The sequence below is a fragment of the Telmatherina bonti genome (genome assembly GCF_933228915.1).
Source record: "Telmatherina bonti genome assembly, chromosome: 16".
Classification (NCBI taxonomy): Eukaryota; Metazoa; Chordata; class Actinopteri; order Atheriniformes; family Telmatherinidae; genus Telmatherina; species Telmatherina bonti.
Genome location: NC_136614.1, coordinates 34,858,895 through 34,876,724, shown reverse-complemented (window position 1 = coordinate 34,876,724; position 17,830 = coordinate 34,858,895). Strand labels below are relative to the sequence as shown.

At 47.1% G+C, this 17,830-nt stretch overlaps 1 protein-coding gene across 1 annotated transcript in view; it reads right to left on the bottom strand.

The window, feature by feature from the left end:
- fynb (FYN proto-oncogene, Src family tyrosine kinase b) overlaps positions 1-16,630 on the bottom strand; it is a gene marked incomplete at its 3' end in the record, with an annotated part of 48,671 nt that extends 32,041 nt beyond the window's left edge. Inside the window, exons 1-2 of the mRNA XM_079255180.1 lie at positions 16,500-16,630; positions 3,923-3,991 (exon numbers count right to left, since the gene is read on the bottom strand). The remainder of the gene's footprint in view (positions 1-3,922; positions 3,992-16,499) is intronic.
- Positions 16,631-17,830: the final 1,200 nt, after the last annotated feature.

Genomic DNA, 17,830 nt, shown 5'->3' with positions numbered 1-17,830 from the left:
CGCCTGGCTGTTCTTTGTGCACAAGCAGAGAGAGAGAGGAGCGTTGATCAGTTTCTCACCAGCATACAACACAAACCCCCTCACACACACACACACACACACACACACACACACACACACACGAGCTGACGCCGACTCTCACACACCTGCGGAACATTCCCACGCTGACGTTACCCTGCATGTGTTGACGCTGCAAAGCTCTGCAAATACGCCGGCAACAACCCCCAGAAAAGGCTGAGTCATACCTGAAACTGTGACTCGGCTCTGCAACGAGTCGGCGCAACACGAACTGATGCATGATAGATAAAAACACAGATCTATGATCCACGTCTTCCACAGAGAAGCTGGTCACCTGAAGGTCACCTGTATGAATTCTTAAACTGACGGTCGGGACTCGAACATATCATTTCCTTCTCAGCATCCGGATGGTCAGAAATAAAATCTCTAAATAAAAATTTATTCATAAAATCGCTGTGAAATTAAATTATTTTTCCTGAATAAAGAGAGATTTGATGAATTTTCCCAGTTTCCGCGTTACATCCGACACGGGAAGTCAGAAAATCTGACGTTAAAACTGTCTGAACCACAGACTGTATATAAAAGATGGGCGGAGCCTCCGAGACGTCACCCGCAGGTTTCTGAAGAGCTGAATTGAAGCTCGGTGGGCGGTTCCTACCATCACCATCTTGGCAGGGGCATGTGTGTCATCTCTCCCAGAAAATACAAATATGGGCAAGGAGGTGGAGCTGAGAGGGGGGCTGTGAGTGTCATGGTGGATGATTGACATCAAGCCAACTCAGAGCTTTCTGTAGCTAAGAGCTAACCGAGCTAACCAGGAGATAACAGGAGCTAACCAGCTAACGGAGGTAAGCGGGCTAAAGCTAAGTCACGTTGTTAACCGGCTAAAAACCGCGGTTGTTCTACGTTCTTCTGACTTGAAGCAGGAGATCTGGTACCTGTCAATCAAAAGGACACGCCCCTAAATATCGCAAACTTCGAGATTAAATTACTTTTAAACGGACGAGTTAGAAAAAAAAAATTCACTCCTCCCACAGCTGTCATGAAGGTCACTCATTCACTCATTTTCTGAACCGCTTATTCCAATTCAGGGTCACGGGGAAGCTGGAGCCAATCCCAGCTGGCTTTGGGCGACAGCTCGCCAGTCCATCGCAGGGCCACACAGAGAGACGAACAACCACACTCACACTCATTCCTAGGGGCAATTTAGAGTGACCAATTACTTCCGGGAGGAAGCCGGAGTACCCGGAGAGAACCCACGCATACACGGGGAGAACATGCAAACTCCACACAGAAAGGCCACTGACCAAACCAGCCAAGGATTGAACCAGCGACCTTCTTGCTGTGAGGCCACAGTGCTAACCACTGCGCCACTGTGCAGCCCCCTAAACCTGACATATTAAACCTAAAATGGATTTTTTGTACCAGGCTGTGAACATGTTTATTCCTGCTGTAAACATGTTTATTCCTGCTGTGAAGTTGGTCTTTTTAACATGGGAGTCTATGGGGATTTGATGTGTTTTGGAGCCCCTAGTGGATGAAGGGGGAACTGCAGGTTTTGGCTTCATATTTAACCACCACAAGTTGTCGCTTGGTCTGAACTGAAGTGTTTACTTAGAGAAAACTGAACATCTTTTACTTAAGTTAATCTATCAACCACAACACACCCAGACACTGTTAGCCCGTGAAGGTTCAGCAGACATGAAGATGTGCGTTTCTCTGAGGAGTTCTGCGGTCGTTGCGTCAACGTGGATGAGCTTTGTGAAGGATGGCGTTCAGTGACTATGAGTGAAAAGTTATTCTGGATCATTTCCAGCCGTCTCATTCTGTTTATCTGAGGCCAGCTGGACATCCTGTTTAGATGAGAGGACAACGGTGTGTTTGCAGGTTTCTGAACTTCAGCCCAGAAAACTCCTTAATCCCAGTTTACTTTCAGAGAAGTCAGATTGAAACAGAACAAATCCAATCAAAGGGATTGATTACTGTCCTTTCAGTGCATGTAGGTCCGGATGGATCTATGCTTGTTTACTGTGAGCAGCTGCAGTCCCGACGGAGGACGCTGCTGCTGCATGTCAATAACTAATCTGGAGCCGGCATGTTGCAGTTGGACCGAGTGGAGATCCGGCGCTGGATTAGGAAACAGCTTTCATCTGCTGCAGCTTTCAGCTGTAAACAGTGGGGAGGGACGAGAGGGCAGGGCTGCTGGAGGTGAGGAAGCAGCAGCGCGACCTCACATTAATTCCCAGAGGAGCGTCACGCGCTGCCCTTACTGCTGCACTGCGGTTTAAAGATGACAGCAGCGGAAATGGAGAGTTGTAGCTCATCCCAGTTCCGGTTCCACATCCAGAACCATCGGGTCGCACCCGTAAAAGACAGCACAACGTCATAAAAACTCAGTTATTAAAATATTAGGAACCTGGGAGTTGCAACAATATTCTGTAAATATTAATATTTGTGTAACTGAATAACAATATTTAGTCACATTAAATGTATTATTTCCACATTTGATTTAATTGATATTTCTACTTATTTGTATTAATTTAGTTTCATATCTTTATGATGTGTTGATTAGAAGTAAAATCCAGCATTTCCCGTTAGGAGGAGAAAAACTTTTACACATCTGTAGGTTATTTTAAATGTACATATGTGTACATTTCCACATGTATGTGGTAGTGGTGTGCCAATCATTTAATCTATGCATTGTGATGACACACTGCTGATTCGATTACGGTTTGTAAATGTCAACAACAATTATTTTTACTCCGGTCTGTCCCCTTAAACTGTCCCGGGAAACAACAGAGCTAGCAGGGAGCTAGCAGGGAGCCAGCAGTAAACTAGCAGGGAGCCAGCAGTAAACTAGCAGGGAGCTAGCAGGGAGCCAGCAGTAAACTAGCAGGGAGCCAGCAGTAAACTAGCAGGAAACTAGCAGGGAGCCAGCAGTAAACTAGCAGGGAGCCAGCAGTAAACTAGCAGGGAGCTAGCAGGGAGCCAGCAGTAAACTAGCAGGGAGCTAGCAGGGAGCTAGCAGGAAACTAGCAGGAAACTAGCAGGAAACTAGCAGGGAGCTAGCAGGAAACTAGCAGGGAGCCAGCAGGGAGCCAGCAGGGAGCTAGCAGGGAGCAAGCAGGGAGCTAGCAGGGAGCAAGCAGGGAGCTAGCAGGGAGCTAGCAGCTAGCATCACAGTTCAGTTTGGAAACGTTTTGTTTATATGGACAAGAGAACAGGTGAGACACAGACAGGGCTTACTGCATGTGGAAGCTGTTTAAAGACAAAAAATATTTTATGCTGCAAACATGTGACAGCAGCTCCGTTGCAGCCCAGTTAGATTAGCTTAAAGACAAAATTAAACATGTGTCTGATGTGTTGGATTTATTTTTGTTTCTGCATAAATAGTGGAAATAAATCAGTTTGTTTGCTTGAACTGATGCATGCCGAGTGGAGTAAAATGTAGCCATAGAATGAGAAAAAACCCCACAAAGATGCAGAAGACTTCTGATAATCATTTAATAATTGAACGGTAGCATCCTAAATCCTAATCGACTCAAGTCAGGAGGTTCCTAAGATGCACACGCCTGGTATGTAGCATGTATTTATGTGCTGTGGTCTCGTGCACGTGTTGCAGCTCTGGTACACCACAGGTATGTCAGTCTTCTCGGGACAGCAGGTCGGCCTGAAGCCAACAACCTCAGCTAGGTTTAGTCTACGAGTCCGTGATCCTCATGACCCACATCCTCCCAAACACAAGGAAAACTCTGCAGCACGAGCCGTCCAGCCATCTGCTTTGCTACGCTACAGCAGACTTATCCTCCTACGCTGCTGCATGTGCACGGTGGCGAATACGAGCTCATCTACAACTGTGTGACGTTACAGATGTGTGAGTCCACTGGAGTGTGAGGAGTCCTACCTCTGGTTTTCAGCGTATGAGGATCTTTATTCCTTCCACATTGCTTTGCGTGCCGCCAAAACACCGACCCTGTGGGACACGGAGACTTCATTATTCATCAGGACTGTCAATAAAACGAACATAAACGGCATGTGCACGCTGCAGTCATTCACACGGCTTTGTAAAAACGGAACAAGTCCAGGATGCTTTGGGACCTGCTCCAGCCCCATCACCCTCAAACCCCTCTCATCCATGTCATGATACAGAATGTACAGAATGTACAGGTTACAGAGACCGAAGACGCTGGGGACGACTGGTATGTCCCGCTGGACCAATAATACACTTTACAGGACAAAAACACAGACTGATGGGCTCAGAAACATGTCAGCATGTTCACCTCCATCCATCCATCATTTTATCCATCTGTCCATCCATCCATCCATCATTTTATCCATCCGTCCATCCATCCATCCATCCATCATTTTATCCATCCGTCCAGCCATCCATCCATCCATCCATCCATCCATCATTTTATCCATTTGTCCATCCATCCTTCCTGTCAAGGGGTGGCGGTGAGGAAGGTGAAGGTGTGGACCCAAACGCAGAGATGAGGGAACAGGGATGCATATTTTAGTAGATGTATTTTAACCAAGGATCGCCGGGAACTACAACAAACAAACAAACTAGCGCAACAAAATGATCCAGCAACCAAGAACTAAATCTGAGGGGTATAAATACACTGGGGAACCAAACAAGAAACAGGTGTACGGAATGAACTGAAACAAGACCAGGTGAACTCAATAAACAGGAAATCAATAAAGCTAAACAACAAACAAGGGAACCAAACAGGAAAAACTACAAAATAAAACAGGAAACCTGAACTAAGAAAAAACACAAACCACATCATGACACTTTCATCCATCATTTTATCCATGCATCAGTTTATCCATCCAACGATCCATCCATCCATCCATCCATCCATGATTTTATCCATCCATCAGTTTATCCATCCAACGATCCATCCATCCATCCATCCATCCATGATTTTATCCATCCATCAGTTTATCCATCCAACGATCCATCCATCCATCCATCCATCCATGATTTTATCCATCCATCAGTTTATCCATCCAACGATCCATCCATCCATGATTTTATCCATGCATCAGTTTATCCATCCAACGATCCATCCATCCATCCATCCATCCATCCATGATTTTATCCATCCATCAGTTTATCCATCCATCAGTTTATACATCCAACGATCCATCCATCCATCCATCCATGATTTTATCCATCCATCAGTTTATCCATCCATCAGTTTATACATCCAACGATCCATCCATCCATCCATCATTTTATCCATCCATCCATCCATCATCCGTTCATCCATCCATCATTTTATCCATCTGTCCATCCATCCATCCAGATTTAATTTCTTTATTCTGCATATTATTTATCAATTTCTTAGTATATTATTAGTTATTTCTATACTTTTGTCATAATGTGTATTTTAATTTTAAGGATTTAATCAATTTATGCCCTGTGATGGACTGGTGAGCTGTCCAGGGTGAAAGACTGCTGGGATAGGCTCCAGCTCCCCCGTGACCCTTCATCGGTCTAAGCCGTTAATGAATGAAAGAATGAATATTTTTAGATGTGAAAATATTAATTCTGTCTGTGAAAACATAGATAAACATAGATGGAAACAAAGCGTCTGTATGGAAATGTGACGTCTGCATGCTGACTGCAGTTAAAGGCTTTAGCTCTAACATGTAATTTACATAAAAACAAACCAATCTTGGAGTTTTAAAGGTTAAAAAAAGATCAGAATCCATGATTCTGAGCTTCTTGGATCTGGGAGGGAAGGACCATTTCTGAAGCTCCACATGCAACTTGTGTTTCCAGGAAGATAAAGTGAGCAGAGGCTGCCAGCTCTCTGACTGACAGGGAGTCATTGTGTGGCGGGGGGGCCGGGGTTAACTGCACGCCGTGCAGCCTTTATTTACCAATGACAAGCCGTCACTGCTGCCAAACATGTTGGAAGCCATTAGCTGCTGATCTGACTGTGAAGCTCAGCCCTGCTAATCTAATTTAAGCTGTCCCTCTGGCTTCGCTGATGGCTGGAGTGCAGCAGGGGTGATGCTGCGCGAGCAGGCAGAGAGCATGCGATGTGATGCAACACACACACCTGCAGCTGCTGCAGGTTGGCCTGACACACCAGCTTCCTGTTATTGGTTGGAACGGGCTGCACCGCCTGACTGACACAGCGAGCTCTGCTCTGTCTCTTCAGATGGAAACCGAGATGAACGGAGGGAAATGACTGAGTTCAGCAGCATGAAAGCTTTCTGTTTGGTCTGATCTGCTGTTTGTTCGCGAACAGTAAATTACCATGAATGTCACGTCCCGATGAAGCAGGATGTGACTAACTCACCACAAGAATTCAGGTTCTGAACGAGAAGCAGAGCTGCTGTTTCAGCTGCAGCTGATGGAGAATCTATTTTCAACTGTTGGCTGCAAAATCCTGCGGCTAACCTCGCAGTCTGAGCCAGACATGTCCTTAAAGTCGTCATTAGCAGCAGAAAACTGCTGAAACATTTGGCTTTCAGACTCCTCCTCCCCCACGTTGGACCGTGCAGTCATGGCGACGGATTCCCAGCAGGCTTTGCAGTCAGAGTGGCTGCGTGGTTAAAGTTCTCCAGCTGTCACATGATCGGGACACAAGAGGCTGACTCATTCTGCTCTGCTGCTGCAGGACGTCCCGGCGACCCGGCGGCCTGCAGGACGTCCCGGCGACCTGCAGGACGTCCCGGCGACCTGCAGCGACCCGGCGGCCTGCAGCGACCCGGCGGCCTGCAGGACGTCCCGGCGACCCGGCGGCCTGCAGGACGTCCCGGCGGCCTGCAGCGACCCGGCGGCCTGCAGGACGTCCCGGCGACCCGGCGGCCTGCAGCGACCCGGCGGCCTGCAGGACGTCCCGGCGACCCGGCGGCCTGCAGGACGTCCCGGCGACCTGCAGCGACCCGGCGGCCTGCAGCGACCCGGCAGCCTGCAGGACGTCCCGGCGACCTGCAGCGACCCGGCGGCCCGCAGGACGTCCCGGCGGCCCGCAGGACGTCCCGGCGGCCCGCAGGACGTCCCGGCGGCCCGCAGGACGTCCCGGCGGCCCGCAGGACGTCCCGGCGACCCGGCGGCCCGCAGGACGTCCCGGCGACCCGGCGGCCTGCAGGACGACGCAGCATCTGATACGATCACTGTTCAGGTGACTAAAAGAAAGATCTGCGGAGGATCCAGCTGGACCGACATGGACCATGATCTCCTGCAGAGGAAGCATCTGAAACATGTCTGACATGTCCGTTAAACCGTCACCTCAGGTGTGAACAAAAAACCTGACATGCAGCTCAAAACATTGACATGAAATCCTCCCAACATGGAGATGATTTCCTGTTTACTGGTTTCTCTGTCCGACCAGCTGAACTTCTAGTCTGCATGTTTAATCCACGACGACTTCATTTGTTTATCAGTGATGCAGCCAAGAATGAAAACATCGGATTAAAGTCATTTTAAGCTGCAATGTTCAGTCAGGATGACCAGAGCTGCTGCTGGTGCTGTTGGTGCTGCTGGTGCTGTTGGTGCTGTTGGTGCTGCTGGTGCTGTTGGTGCTGCTGGTGCTGTTGGTGCTGTTGGTGCTGTTGGTGCTGCTGGTGCTGTTGGTGCTGCTGGTGCTGCTGCTGCTGTTGGTGCTGCTGGTGCTGTTGGTGCTGTTGGTGCTGTTGGTGCTGCTGGTGCTGCTGGTGCTGCTGCTGCTGTTGGTGCTGCTGGTGCTGCTGGTGCTGCTGGTGCTGTTGGTGCTGTTGGTGCTGCTGGTGCTGCTGGTGCTGCTGGTGCTGCTGGTGCTGTTGGTGCTGTTGGTGCTGCTGGTGCTGTTGGTGCTGTTGGTGCTGCTGGTGCTGCTGGTGCTGTTGGTGCTGTTGGTGCTGTTGGTGCTGTTGGTGCTGCTGGTGCTGCTGGTGCTGCTGGTGCTGTTGGTGCTGTTGGTGCTGCTGGTGCTGCTGGTGCTGCTGGTGCTGCTGGTGCTGTTGGTGCTGCTGGTGCTGCTGGTGCTGCTGGTGCTGTTGGTGCTGTTGGTGCTGCTGGTGCTGCTGGTGCTGTTGGTGCTGTTGGTGCTGCTGGTGCTGCTGGTGCTGTTGGTGCTGCTGGTGCTGCTGGTGCTGCTGGTGCTGTTGGTGCTGCTGGTGCTGCTGGTGCTGCTGGTGCTGTTGGTGCTGCTGGTGCTGTTGGTGCTGCTGGTGCTGCTGGTGCTGCTGGTGCTGCTGGTGCTGCTGGTGCTGTTGGTGCTGCTGGTGCTGTTGGTGCTGCTGGTGCTGCTGGTGCTGCTGGTGCTGTTGGTGCTGTTGGTGCTGCTGGTGCTGTTGGTGCTGTTGGTGCTGCTGGTGCTGTTGGTGCTGCTGGTGCTGCTGGTGCTGCTGGTGCTGTTGGTGCTGTTGGTGCTGCTGGTGCTGTCAGTCACTTCCCCAGCAGAAAGACAGAACCAGTAAAACCTTCCAACAGGAAGCTGTGTATGAATGAAACACACTTTCCAGTAGCCAGACCAGGTTAAAGCTGTGGCAGCTCAGCGTGTCCTTCCACCGTTCACGTGCGGATTCCTGAGATTCCTGATTTATTCCCACACAGGTGGAGATTTATTTGAATTTTATTTATATATACATAAATGAAATGAAATGAAAAAAAGAATCTCAAGTAATCCCTTTTTCATTACAAAACAATCTTTGCTGCAACAAGCTCAAACTCTTCAACAAGTAAAGGAAACTCAAGCTCTAGTCGTGTCTGGAAAAATGCAAATCACTGAATTTTTATTTAAAACAGTAGAAAACTAAATAAAAAATGATCAAAAAGTCCCTTTAAGTACTTAAACTAGCAGCTCCGGTCTTTCGTCCACACCAGGAAAGGTGTCTATTATATTTACATGTGGCAATATATTAGACGCTAGTAAGCATTAGCAGCTTCCACCAATCAAAAAGGTCTGGACTTAATTGGCCGTAATTTGGGAAAATACTGTATTAAAATTTCCTATTTTTTACCGCATTATAACTGCATACAAAGCATTATTTATACAAGAATAATCAATCAAGTAATAAAATCAAGTATAGTACGAGTCTCCAGGTGTTTGCCGATGCTAACCCTTTTTGCAAACAAACAGAATAATCTGTTTTATTATCATGTATTTGTAAAAAAAATGTGTTTTTTTTCTTTGCTCCAAAACACTGACACAGAAAGTCTGTTGGACTGCAGTCGTCTGGTGACAAAGTTGTGTTTCGTCTGCATAACAGTTCACATCAGTAGAGATAATAACTATAAAGTTTATCAGTAAATCTGTAACCTTGACATGTGTGAACGATGAAAACATAAACCATGTGTTACACAGGCAGGATGATGCGGAGCGTCTTCGCTCTCCAGATCCCACAACCTAAACCAGGTAAACTCAGCAGCTTACAGCTTAACTCCAAACATTAACCAGGTCATCAGTCTTGGCCTCCTCCCCTTGTTCACTTTCTTCCTGTCCTTCTATGAGCTGCAGCAGGATGAGAGCAGGAAGCCCCGTCTGTGCGACACCAAACACTGGCGGCCAAGCCGGATTCATCCCTGCAGGGGAGTGAACCCGAGCATCCAGCATGGCGGACCTCGTACCGTTAAGCATAAAGCTCGTCGTCAGCCACCTCCATGTGGTTTCTCTCTGCGCTTTGCCATTTCTGTAATAGTTATGTTTGAAAAGCCCCCAGCTTCCGGCTGCAGTCTGACAGGTTTGGAACAAATTTGCAGGGTTAAGTTAAACGCTGTTGAATAAAACGCCGCAGCCCGCAGTGAAGCAAACACGTGCTCCATGAGCCCCAATGGACTGATCACTACTTCCATCTACGCATGATTAATTCATCTTAAAGAACCTCCACAGCATGATGTTGCATTTGGGTTCATGTCTGAACCATCTTAGCTTCTTGCCCAAGGACACAACGAGCAGGATTTGGACCGCTGATCTTTGGACGACACGCTCTACCACCTGAGCCGCTGAAGTTAAACAACCCCGGGTTTCCCTTTGTCCTGCTTTGTTTTCCTTCTGTGTTTATATGGGAACCTGCGGAAGGAGAGTTATTCCTGGAAGATGGAAGTCAAAGTATCCAGATGTTTTCCTGATTTCTGAGGAAACGTTCAAAAACATTTTTATAATGTAGTTTCCAGAAACCACACAAGTCCAGGTAGAGGTCCAGATAGAGGACCAGGTAGAGGACCAGGTAGAGGTCCAGGTAGAGGTCCAGATAGAGGTCCAGGTAGAGGTCCAGATAGAGGACCAGGTAGAGGTCCAGGTAGAGGTCCAGATAGAGGTCCAGGTAGAGGACCAGGTAGAGGTCCAGGTAGAGGTCCAGATAGAGGTCCAGGTAGAGGTCCAGATAGAGGTCCAGATAGAGGTCCAGATAGAGGACCAGGTAGAGGTCCAGGTAGAGGTCCAGATAGAGGTCCAGATAGAGGTCCAGATAGAGGTCCAGATAGAGGTCCAGGTAGAGGACCAGGTAGAGGTCCAGGTAGAGGTCCAGATAGAGGTCCAGATAGAGGTCCAGATAGAGGTCCAGATAGAGGTCCAGGTAGAGGACCAGGTAGAGGTCCAGGTAGAGGACCAGATAGAGGTCCAGGTAGAGGACCAGGTAGAGGACCAGGTAGAGGTCCAGGTAGAGGTCCAGATAGAGGTCCAGGTAGAGGTCCAGGTAGAGGACCAGATAGAGGACCAGGTAGAGGACCAGGTAGAGGTCCAGATAGAGGTCCAGGTAGAGGACCAGGTAGAGGTCCAGGTAGAGGACCAGGTAGAGGACCAGGTAGAGGTCCAGGTCGAGGTCCGGGTAGAGGACCAGGTAGAGGACCAGGTAGAGGACCAGGTCGAGGTCGAGGTAGAGGTCCAGGTAGAGGACCAGGTAGAGGACCAGGTAGAGGTCCAGGTCGAGGTCCGGGTAGAGGACCAGGTAGAGGACCAGGTAGAGGACCAGGTCGAGGTCGAGGTAGAGGACCAGGTAGAGGACCAGGTAGAGGTCCAGATAGAGGTCCAGGTAGAGGACCAGATAGAGGACCAGGTAGAGGACCAGGTAGAGGACCAGGCAGAGGTCCAGGTAGGGGTTCAGGTAGAGGACCGGTTAAAGGTCCAGGTAGAGGATCAGGTAGAGGACCAGGTAGAGGTCCAGGTAGAGGATTAGGTAGAGGACCAGGTAGAGGTCCAGGTAGAGGATTAGGTAGAGGACCAGGTAGAGGTCCAGGTAGAGGATTAGGTAGAGGACCAGGTAGAGGTCCAGGTAGAGGATTAGGTAGAGGACCAGGTAGAGGTCCAGGTAGAGGTCCAGGTAGAGGATTAGGTAGAGGACCAGGTAGAGGACCAGGTAGAGGTCCAGGTAGAGGTCCAGGTAGAGGATTAGGTAGAGGACCAGGTAGAGGTCCAGGTAGAGGACCAGGTAGAGGTCCTGTAGTCTTTTCATCCAAGTTAACATTTACTACTATCACCAAAGAGCATATAACTGCATATTACTCCACGATAAAAGGTGAGAAAATCTGGAAGCTCCCAACAAGGTGTACAAGATTTCAAAGATAGATGTGGATCCTGGCAACATCCTGGATACTACCATCCAGAACAGGAACAACATAATAGTTCTGGTATTTGGCATACAAAAACAAATAAAAGTGTAATTCATCAGGATTTATGATATTTATGTTAAAAATTAAGTTTTAAAAAATCCTGATTTACTTTGTAACACAAATGTAATGTAACACACATAATGTTACGGGATAACGTCACACAGACAATGTAACACAGACTTAACATAACACAGACTAAGTCACGTGTAACAAGATACAAATGTAACACGGATGTAATGTAACACACATAATGTAACAGACGATAACGTAACACAGACCACGTCTGTGTTACGTTATCGTAACACGATGGCGTGTTACCATCGTAATAGTTGTTATGCAGATAATGACGTCACACAGATTAAACATAACAGATGTAATCTCACACCCAAAAAGTTACACAGACATTCACATAACAGACTTAACGCAAAACACATGTAATGAAACACAAATGTAACAAAACACACACATGCAACACAAACAATAACGTCACACAGACAATGCAACAGACAATAACGTCACACAGACGTAACGTAACACAGACATAACTCAACAGATGTAATGTCACACACGTAACATTACACAGACATTCAAATAACACAGACGTCATGTAACACACATGTAATGTAACACAGTCGATAACGTCACACAGATATTAACATCAAACAGACATTAACGTCAAACAGACCTAACAGATGTAATCTCACAAACTTAACGTAAGACAGAAGTAACATAACACAGACGTAACGCAACACAGACGCAATAGAACACAAACGTAGCGCAACACAGGTATTAACTTTAAACGTAACCCAACAGATGAAATCTCACACACGTAACGTAACACAGACGTGACGTAACACAGAGGTGACGTAACACAGACGTGACGTAACACAGACGTGACGTAACACAGATGTAACGTAACACAGAGGTGACGTAACACAGAGGTAACGTAACACAGACGTGACGTAACACAGATGTAACGTAACACAGAGGTAACGTAACACAGACGTAACGTAACACAGAGGTGACGTAACACAGAGGTGACGTAACACAGACGTGACGTAACACAGACGTGACGTAACACAGATGTAACGTAACACAGACGTGACGTAACACAGACGTGACGTAACACAGATGTAACGTAACACAGAGGTGACGTAACACAGAGGTAACGTAACACAGACGTGACGTAACACAGATGTAACGTAACACAGAGGTAACGTAACACAGACGTAACGTAACAGAGGTGACGTAACACAGACGTGACGTAACACAGACGTGACGTAACACAGATGTAACGTAACACAGAGGTGACGTAACACAGACGTGATGTAACACAGATATGACTTAACACAGACGTGACGTAACACAGACGTGACGTAACACAGATGTAACGTAACACAGAGGTAACCTAACACAGACGTGACGTATCACACAGATGTAACGCAACACTGACAACGCGTCACACAGATGCGTCCACACACACTATGACAACAGCAGCACCACCAGTCAACAGGTGTGTTGAAACAACGCTGCTGTAACTTTTAAAAAGTCAGTAAAAGGGACCCCGGACGTGATGTCCACCGTGGGAACGTCCTAGGTCCAACCTAAAACCTGTGTGTGTCATGTTGAGCCGTCACCTTAAAGCTGTGTCAGTAATGTGGGGTCATGACCCTGTAGGTGAGTCAGGAGGCTGCCATGGCAACGGGCCGGGACAGAACCGTTCTGTTAAACAGCGAGCACAGCGAGGCTTCGTTCGGACGGAATCCAGCTTCTGTCACTCCCACACTGCTAGCGAGCGATGTAGGCCGTAAACACACACACATAAATCATCCTAACACGTGTAATCGGCCTGCGTGTCGGGATCAACATGCCATTTACGAAACGAAGGACATCCAGATGTAAATCCACCTGCTGCTGTAGTCACGGTGCAGAAAATGTCAGGATAAACACCCGATAAGCCGATATAAAACACCAGGTTACGACTTCTCTAAGAAATATTTAACAGTTCCTCAACATGGTCTGTGTGGCATGTTTCTGGCGTGTTACCATTTAACCCTTAAAACTCCACGAAACCTTCAGCATGCACAAACACTTTCGCCCATATTTATCACATTTCATCATAAGAAAGATTACCACCATGTTGCTGAGAGACCTCTTTTTTTACCTGGAAATACTGAAAAAGACACTTCCTGTCAAACTTTCCACCAATCAGAGAGCTTAAACGGATCGTAATGTCCAATCAGGAGCCAAGAAGATGTTCCTTCTGCGGGATCTGTTGAGTGGTGGTGTATTAAATACAGAAGGAGGCCCTGCGGCGGTTCGGTGGGGCTCCTGGGTGAAGCTAAATGGACTTGAGGACAAAATGAATTTGGAGAGATTAAGAGACAAATCAGTGAAGATTAAAATAGGGCAGAATATGAGCAGAAGCCGAGCTCTCCGCTGCTCTCACGGCTACAGACGAGCTACTCGGGTCTTTCCCGGTCGGCAGGTGCTGTCTGACTCTGCAGAAACAGAAAGCTGAGGTGCGGCAGGTGGAAGTGCACGGCTGATAAGGAAACGTGCACGATGCGATCAGTGTGACAGGATGTGTCAAATCTCCAGGGGCCCCGTTTCAACTTGCTTTCATTCAACCTTCCCTCAGCAGAAACGTTAAAGTTTCACCAAACTGACTGGAAGACCAGCAGCAGCTGAGATGGAGGGATGCTGGAGGAAGTCAAGAGGTGATCAGATGACGCCGTCACATGTCATCACACCTCCCGACGGCTCCGTCACATTCAGCAGCATCTACTCATCTGCAACAGAAAGTTCATTTTTAGCCCCACAGAAGCAGGAAAGACACAGAGAGGACAGGCTTGTGTGTTCCAGACACAAAGCACGCCGTTGTCGCCGTGTCTTTCTGACCTTTGAGCTCTCAGCGTGACGCCGAGCACAGAGGAGCTGTTCACTGTACCTCCAGACCCAAACGCACGAGCCGGGCCCATCTGACCCGCCGCGAGCGCCGCGTGACGACATCCTGCAGCAGATCTGGAGCCGGGTTTCACCAGGAGACCCGGCAGGAAGACGTTTCAGACTTTATTCACACACCTTTTTATTTACTTTAAAACTGACAGGTTTAAGTTCAGATCCTTTATTTCTCATCCTGCCTTTATAGATCTCATTCAAATTATTTATTTCCTCAATTACACATAATTATATCCAATAATTTATTTAGTTTTGTATGGAATTTATATACATTTTACATAAAATTACATATGTAGAAATTTTTAGAAATATTTTTCTCATTTTTACATAAAAAATAAATAAAAATAAATAAAAAATATTTACATCTTTTGATATATATATATATATATATATATATATATATAGTTCTAAAACATTATTTATATTTATTTATTTTAATAAATATATAACTAAAAATGTATTTTTATCTGACTTACACACTTTGTAAATGTGAAGATTTTTCATTTTTGTGAATAGAATTTATCAAACAAAATATATATTTATTCAATTCTTATTTTATCTACATATAACTTGTTTTTCAGCCTCTTGGTGATTCTGTTTAATATTCCACCAGAGGTGTCAAACATCTGGCCCGGGGCCCGTCAGAAGGACCAATCTGGTCCGCAGGATGAATTTGGTAAATATGAAGTTAACATAGAAGATATTAACGGTCACAGCGGAATAAAAGTAACTATAATCTCTAATATCAGGTGTTTTTACCACCAGTTTAATAAATACAATAAATAAATATAATAATAAAACACATATTAATAAACATAAACATGACGACGTTACAACTTTTACAACCAGCAGCCAACAAAGCGGTCCAGTGTCAGCTTTCATCACCATCTGCATTTTGTCCCCGGATGGACTGAAGACGGAACCACGTCCGGGTCGGACGTGTCCGACGTCCCATCCCATCACGACGACTTCTACAGCCCTGTTCTCAGGGTCTATCCCTGGATTCTCCTGACTCTGACCATCATCATCATCAGCTGATGGCTTCCTGATAACATCTGTATTAAACACCTGGAAAACCGCTGAGCTTCACTTTGTACCTCCTGCTGTCCAACAGCTTCTCATCAGACATGACCTAACTCGCTCCTGGGGGGGGGTTGGTCATACACACAGCCATGTTGTGTGAAGATGTCCTCCGTTTATGTTTGTTTTGTTGTTTCAGACGGACCCTCGACTCAGCACAGCCAATCACACAGCTGTGGACATCTGTCCTGCAGGACTACAGTAAAACCCCCAAAGCAGTTAAAGATCTCAGTTAGCTGCAACCCAGCCGGGCCATCCCATCAGAAAACTTACTGGGATGGTCTCCTCTGTCTGGAGAGGACAGGGAGTTGTTGGGGTGTCTGACCCCAGATAAAGGGGTTAGAAAAAGGGTCAGAACCACAAGAAGTCTGATCCACATGGACACCTCAGCACCGTGCACGCAGGCTGGACAAAACCCAAAACTTGTCGAGAAGTTCAGAACCAAGCCAGAACCAGGCTGAACATGTCTCCATCCCACTCAGCTCGGTGTGGATCCACGTTTCCCTGCAGCCGCGGATCATGCGCGCGCGTGCCCTTCATCTGACTCCACGAGCATCACTGGGACAAGCTGCTGGTGCTGATGATGATGATGGTGATGATGGTGATGATGGTGATGGGAGAGGAGGAGGGACGGTAAACAACAGGGTCCGATAAAATGCGTCAGTGGAGTAAAATCCCAACTGGGGAAGAACTGGGAGTTGTGTGCTCTAACTGGGAGGCTGAGTGTGGGCTCAGTGGGCTGACTGGAGGCAGGACATCACGCCTGGATGCAGCTGGCTAACCGGCTGCACATCCAAACATTAAAAAGCAATGATAGAAAACCTGGAAAATCCGAGTCATCCGCTCAGCGCGAGACGGAAGGATGGCTGGAAGAGACGTGGCTACTTACGGTTCCTGGGGACTAAACAGCCGCAGCTCGGTGCTCCATGGCCGCCGGGAGGAAACAAGCGGTCCGTGATGAAGGCTGCGCCGCTGCGGTGGCCTCACGTCCCGTCGCCGAGCTGCTCGCGACGCCGGAGCTGCTGCGTGTGATGGCGTGAGATCCGCAGGGCCACAATGAGACTGGAGGTGCCTTCACTGGCTGTCGGATATCTTACAACCGGAAGAATCGTGACAACTTTATTCAGAAATTCTTATTTATTAAATCCAGAGCAAAGTAATGTTACATTTAGAGCACAGGCGGTACAATTTTCACATTAATTTATTGTATATGTAGTGAATGCGTTAAATTACACCACATATTTTGGACATTTCCTATTAGCAGAATTATTTTAGTTAACATACTTTTCAGTTTGTAATTCTGAACATATAACAACTCTTCTGATTATAAACAGCCAAATACTTTAAAGTTGTGACTGCACCTTTCCTTAACTAGGAATAGAGAGCTTAAAACCTGGAGCTTTTTTAAGGTCCGTAAACGGCACACAAGGGAGCCGGTTGTTTGAGTGACAGGACGACCCTCCAATCAGAGAGGAGGAGGCAGCTGAGGAGGCGGGTGTAAGTAAGTCCGGTATAAACTGATTTCTGAAGAACAAAACAAACTTCAGGATCTATTTATTTCAACAGGAGTGCGAAAAATATAATTTAAAAAAATCTTTAATACTACTTTTAACAGTTTAGTTACAAAGATGAAAGAAAAATGGTTGAATTTGTATGTTATTCCAGACTTCTTAAAGTTCTGTCTTGGAAAAAGTTTGATGTTCTGGATCCTTTCTGCTCGGTGTGACTAAAGTGATCAACTCCTCAGAAAGCCGCAGTGTGGATTTGGGTTTGTTTTTAAATGCCATGGCGCCACCTGGTGTCCACATTTAGTTACTACAGGTGGAATCAGACCATTAACTCCAGGTGGAATCAGACCATTAACTCCAGGTGGAATCAGACCAGTAACTCCAGGTGGAATCAGACCAGTAACTCCAGGTGGAATCAGACCAGTAACTCCAGGTGGAATCAGACCAGTAACTCCAGGTGGAATCAGACCAGTAACTCCAGGTGGAATCAGACCAGTAACTCCAGGTGGAATCAGACCATTAACTCCAGGTGGAATCAGACCAGTAACTCCAGGTGGAATCAGACCAGTAACTCCAGGTGGAATCAGACCAGTAACTCCAGGTGGAATCAGACCAGTAACTCCAGGTGGAATCAGACCAGTAACTCCAGGTGGAATCAGACCAGTAACTCCAGGTGGAATCAGACCAGTAACTCCAGGTGGAATCAGACCAG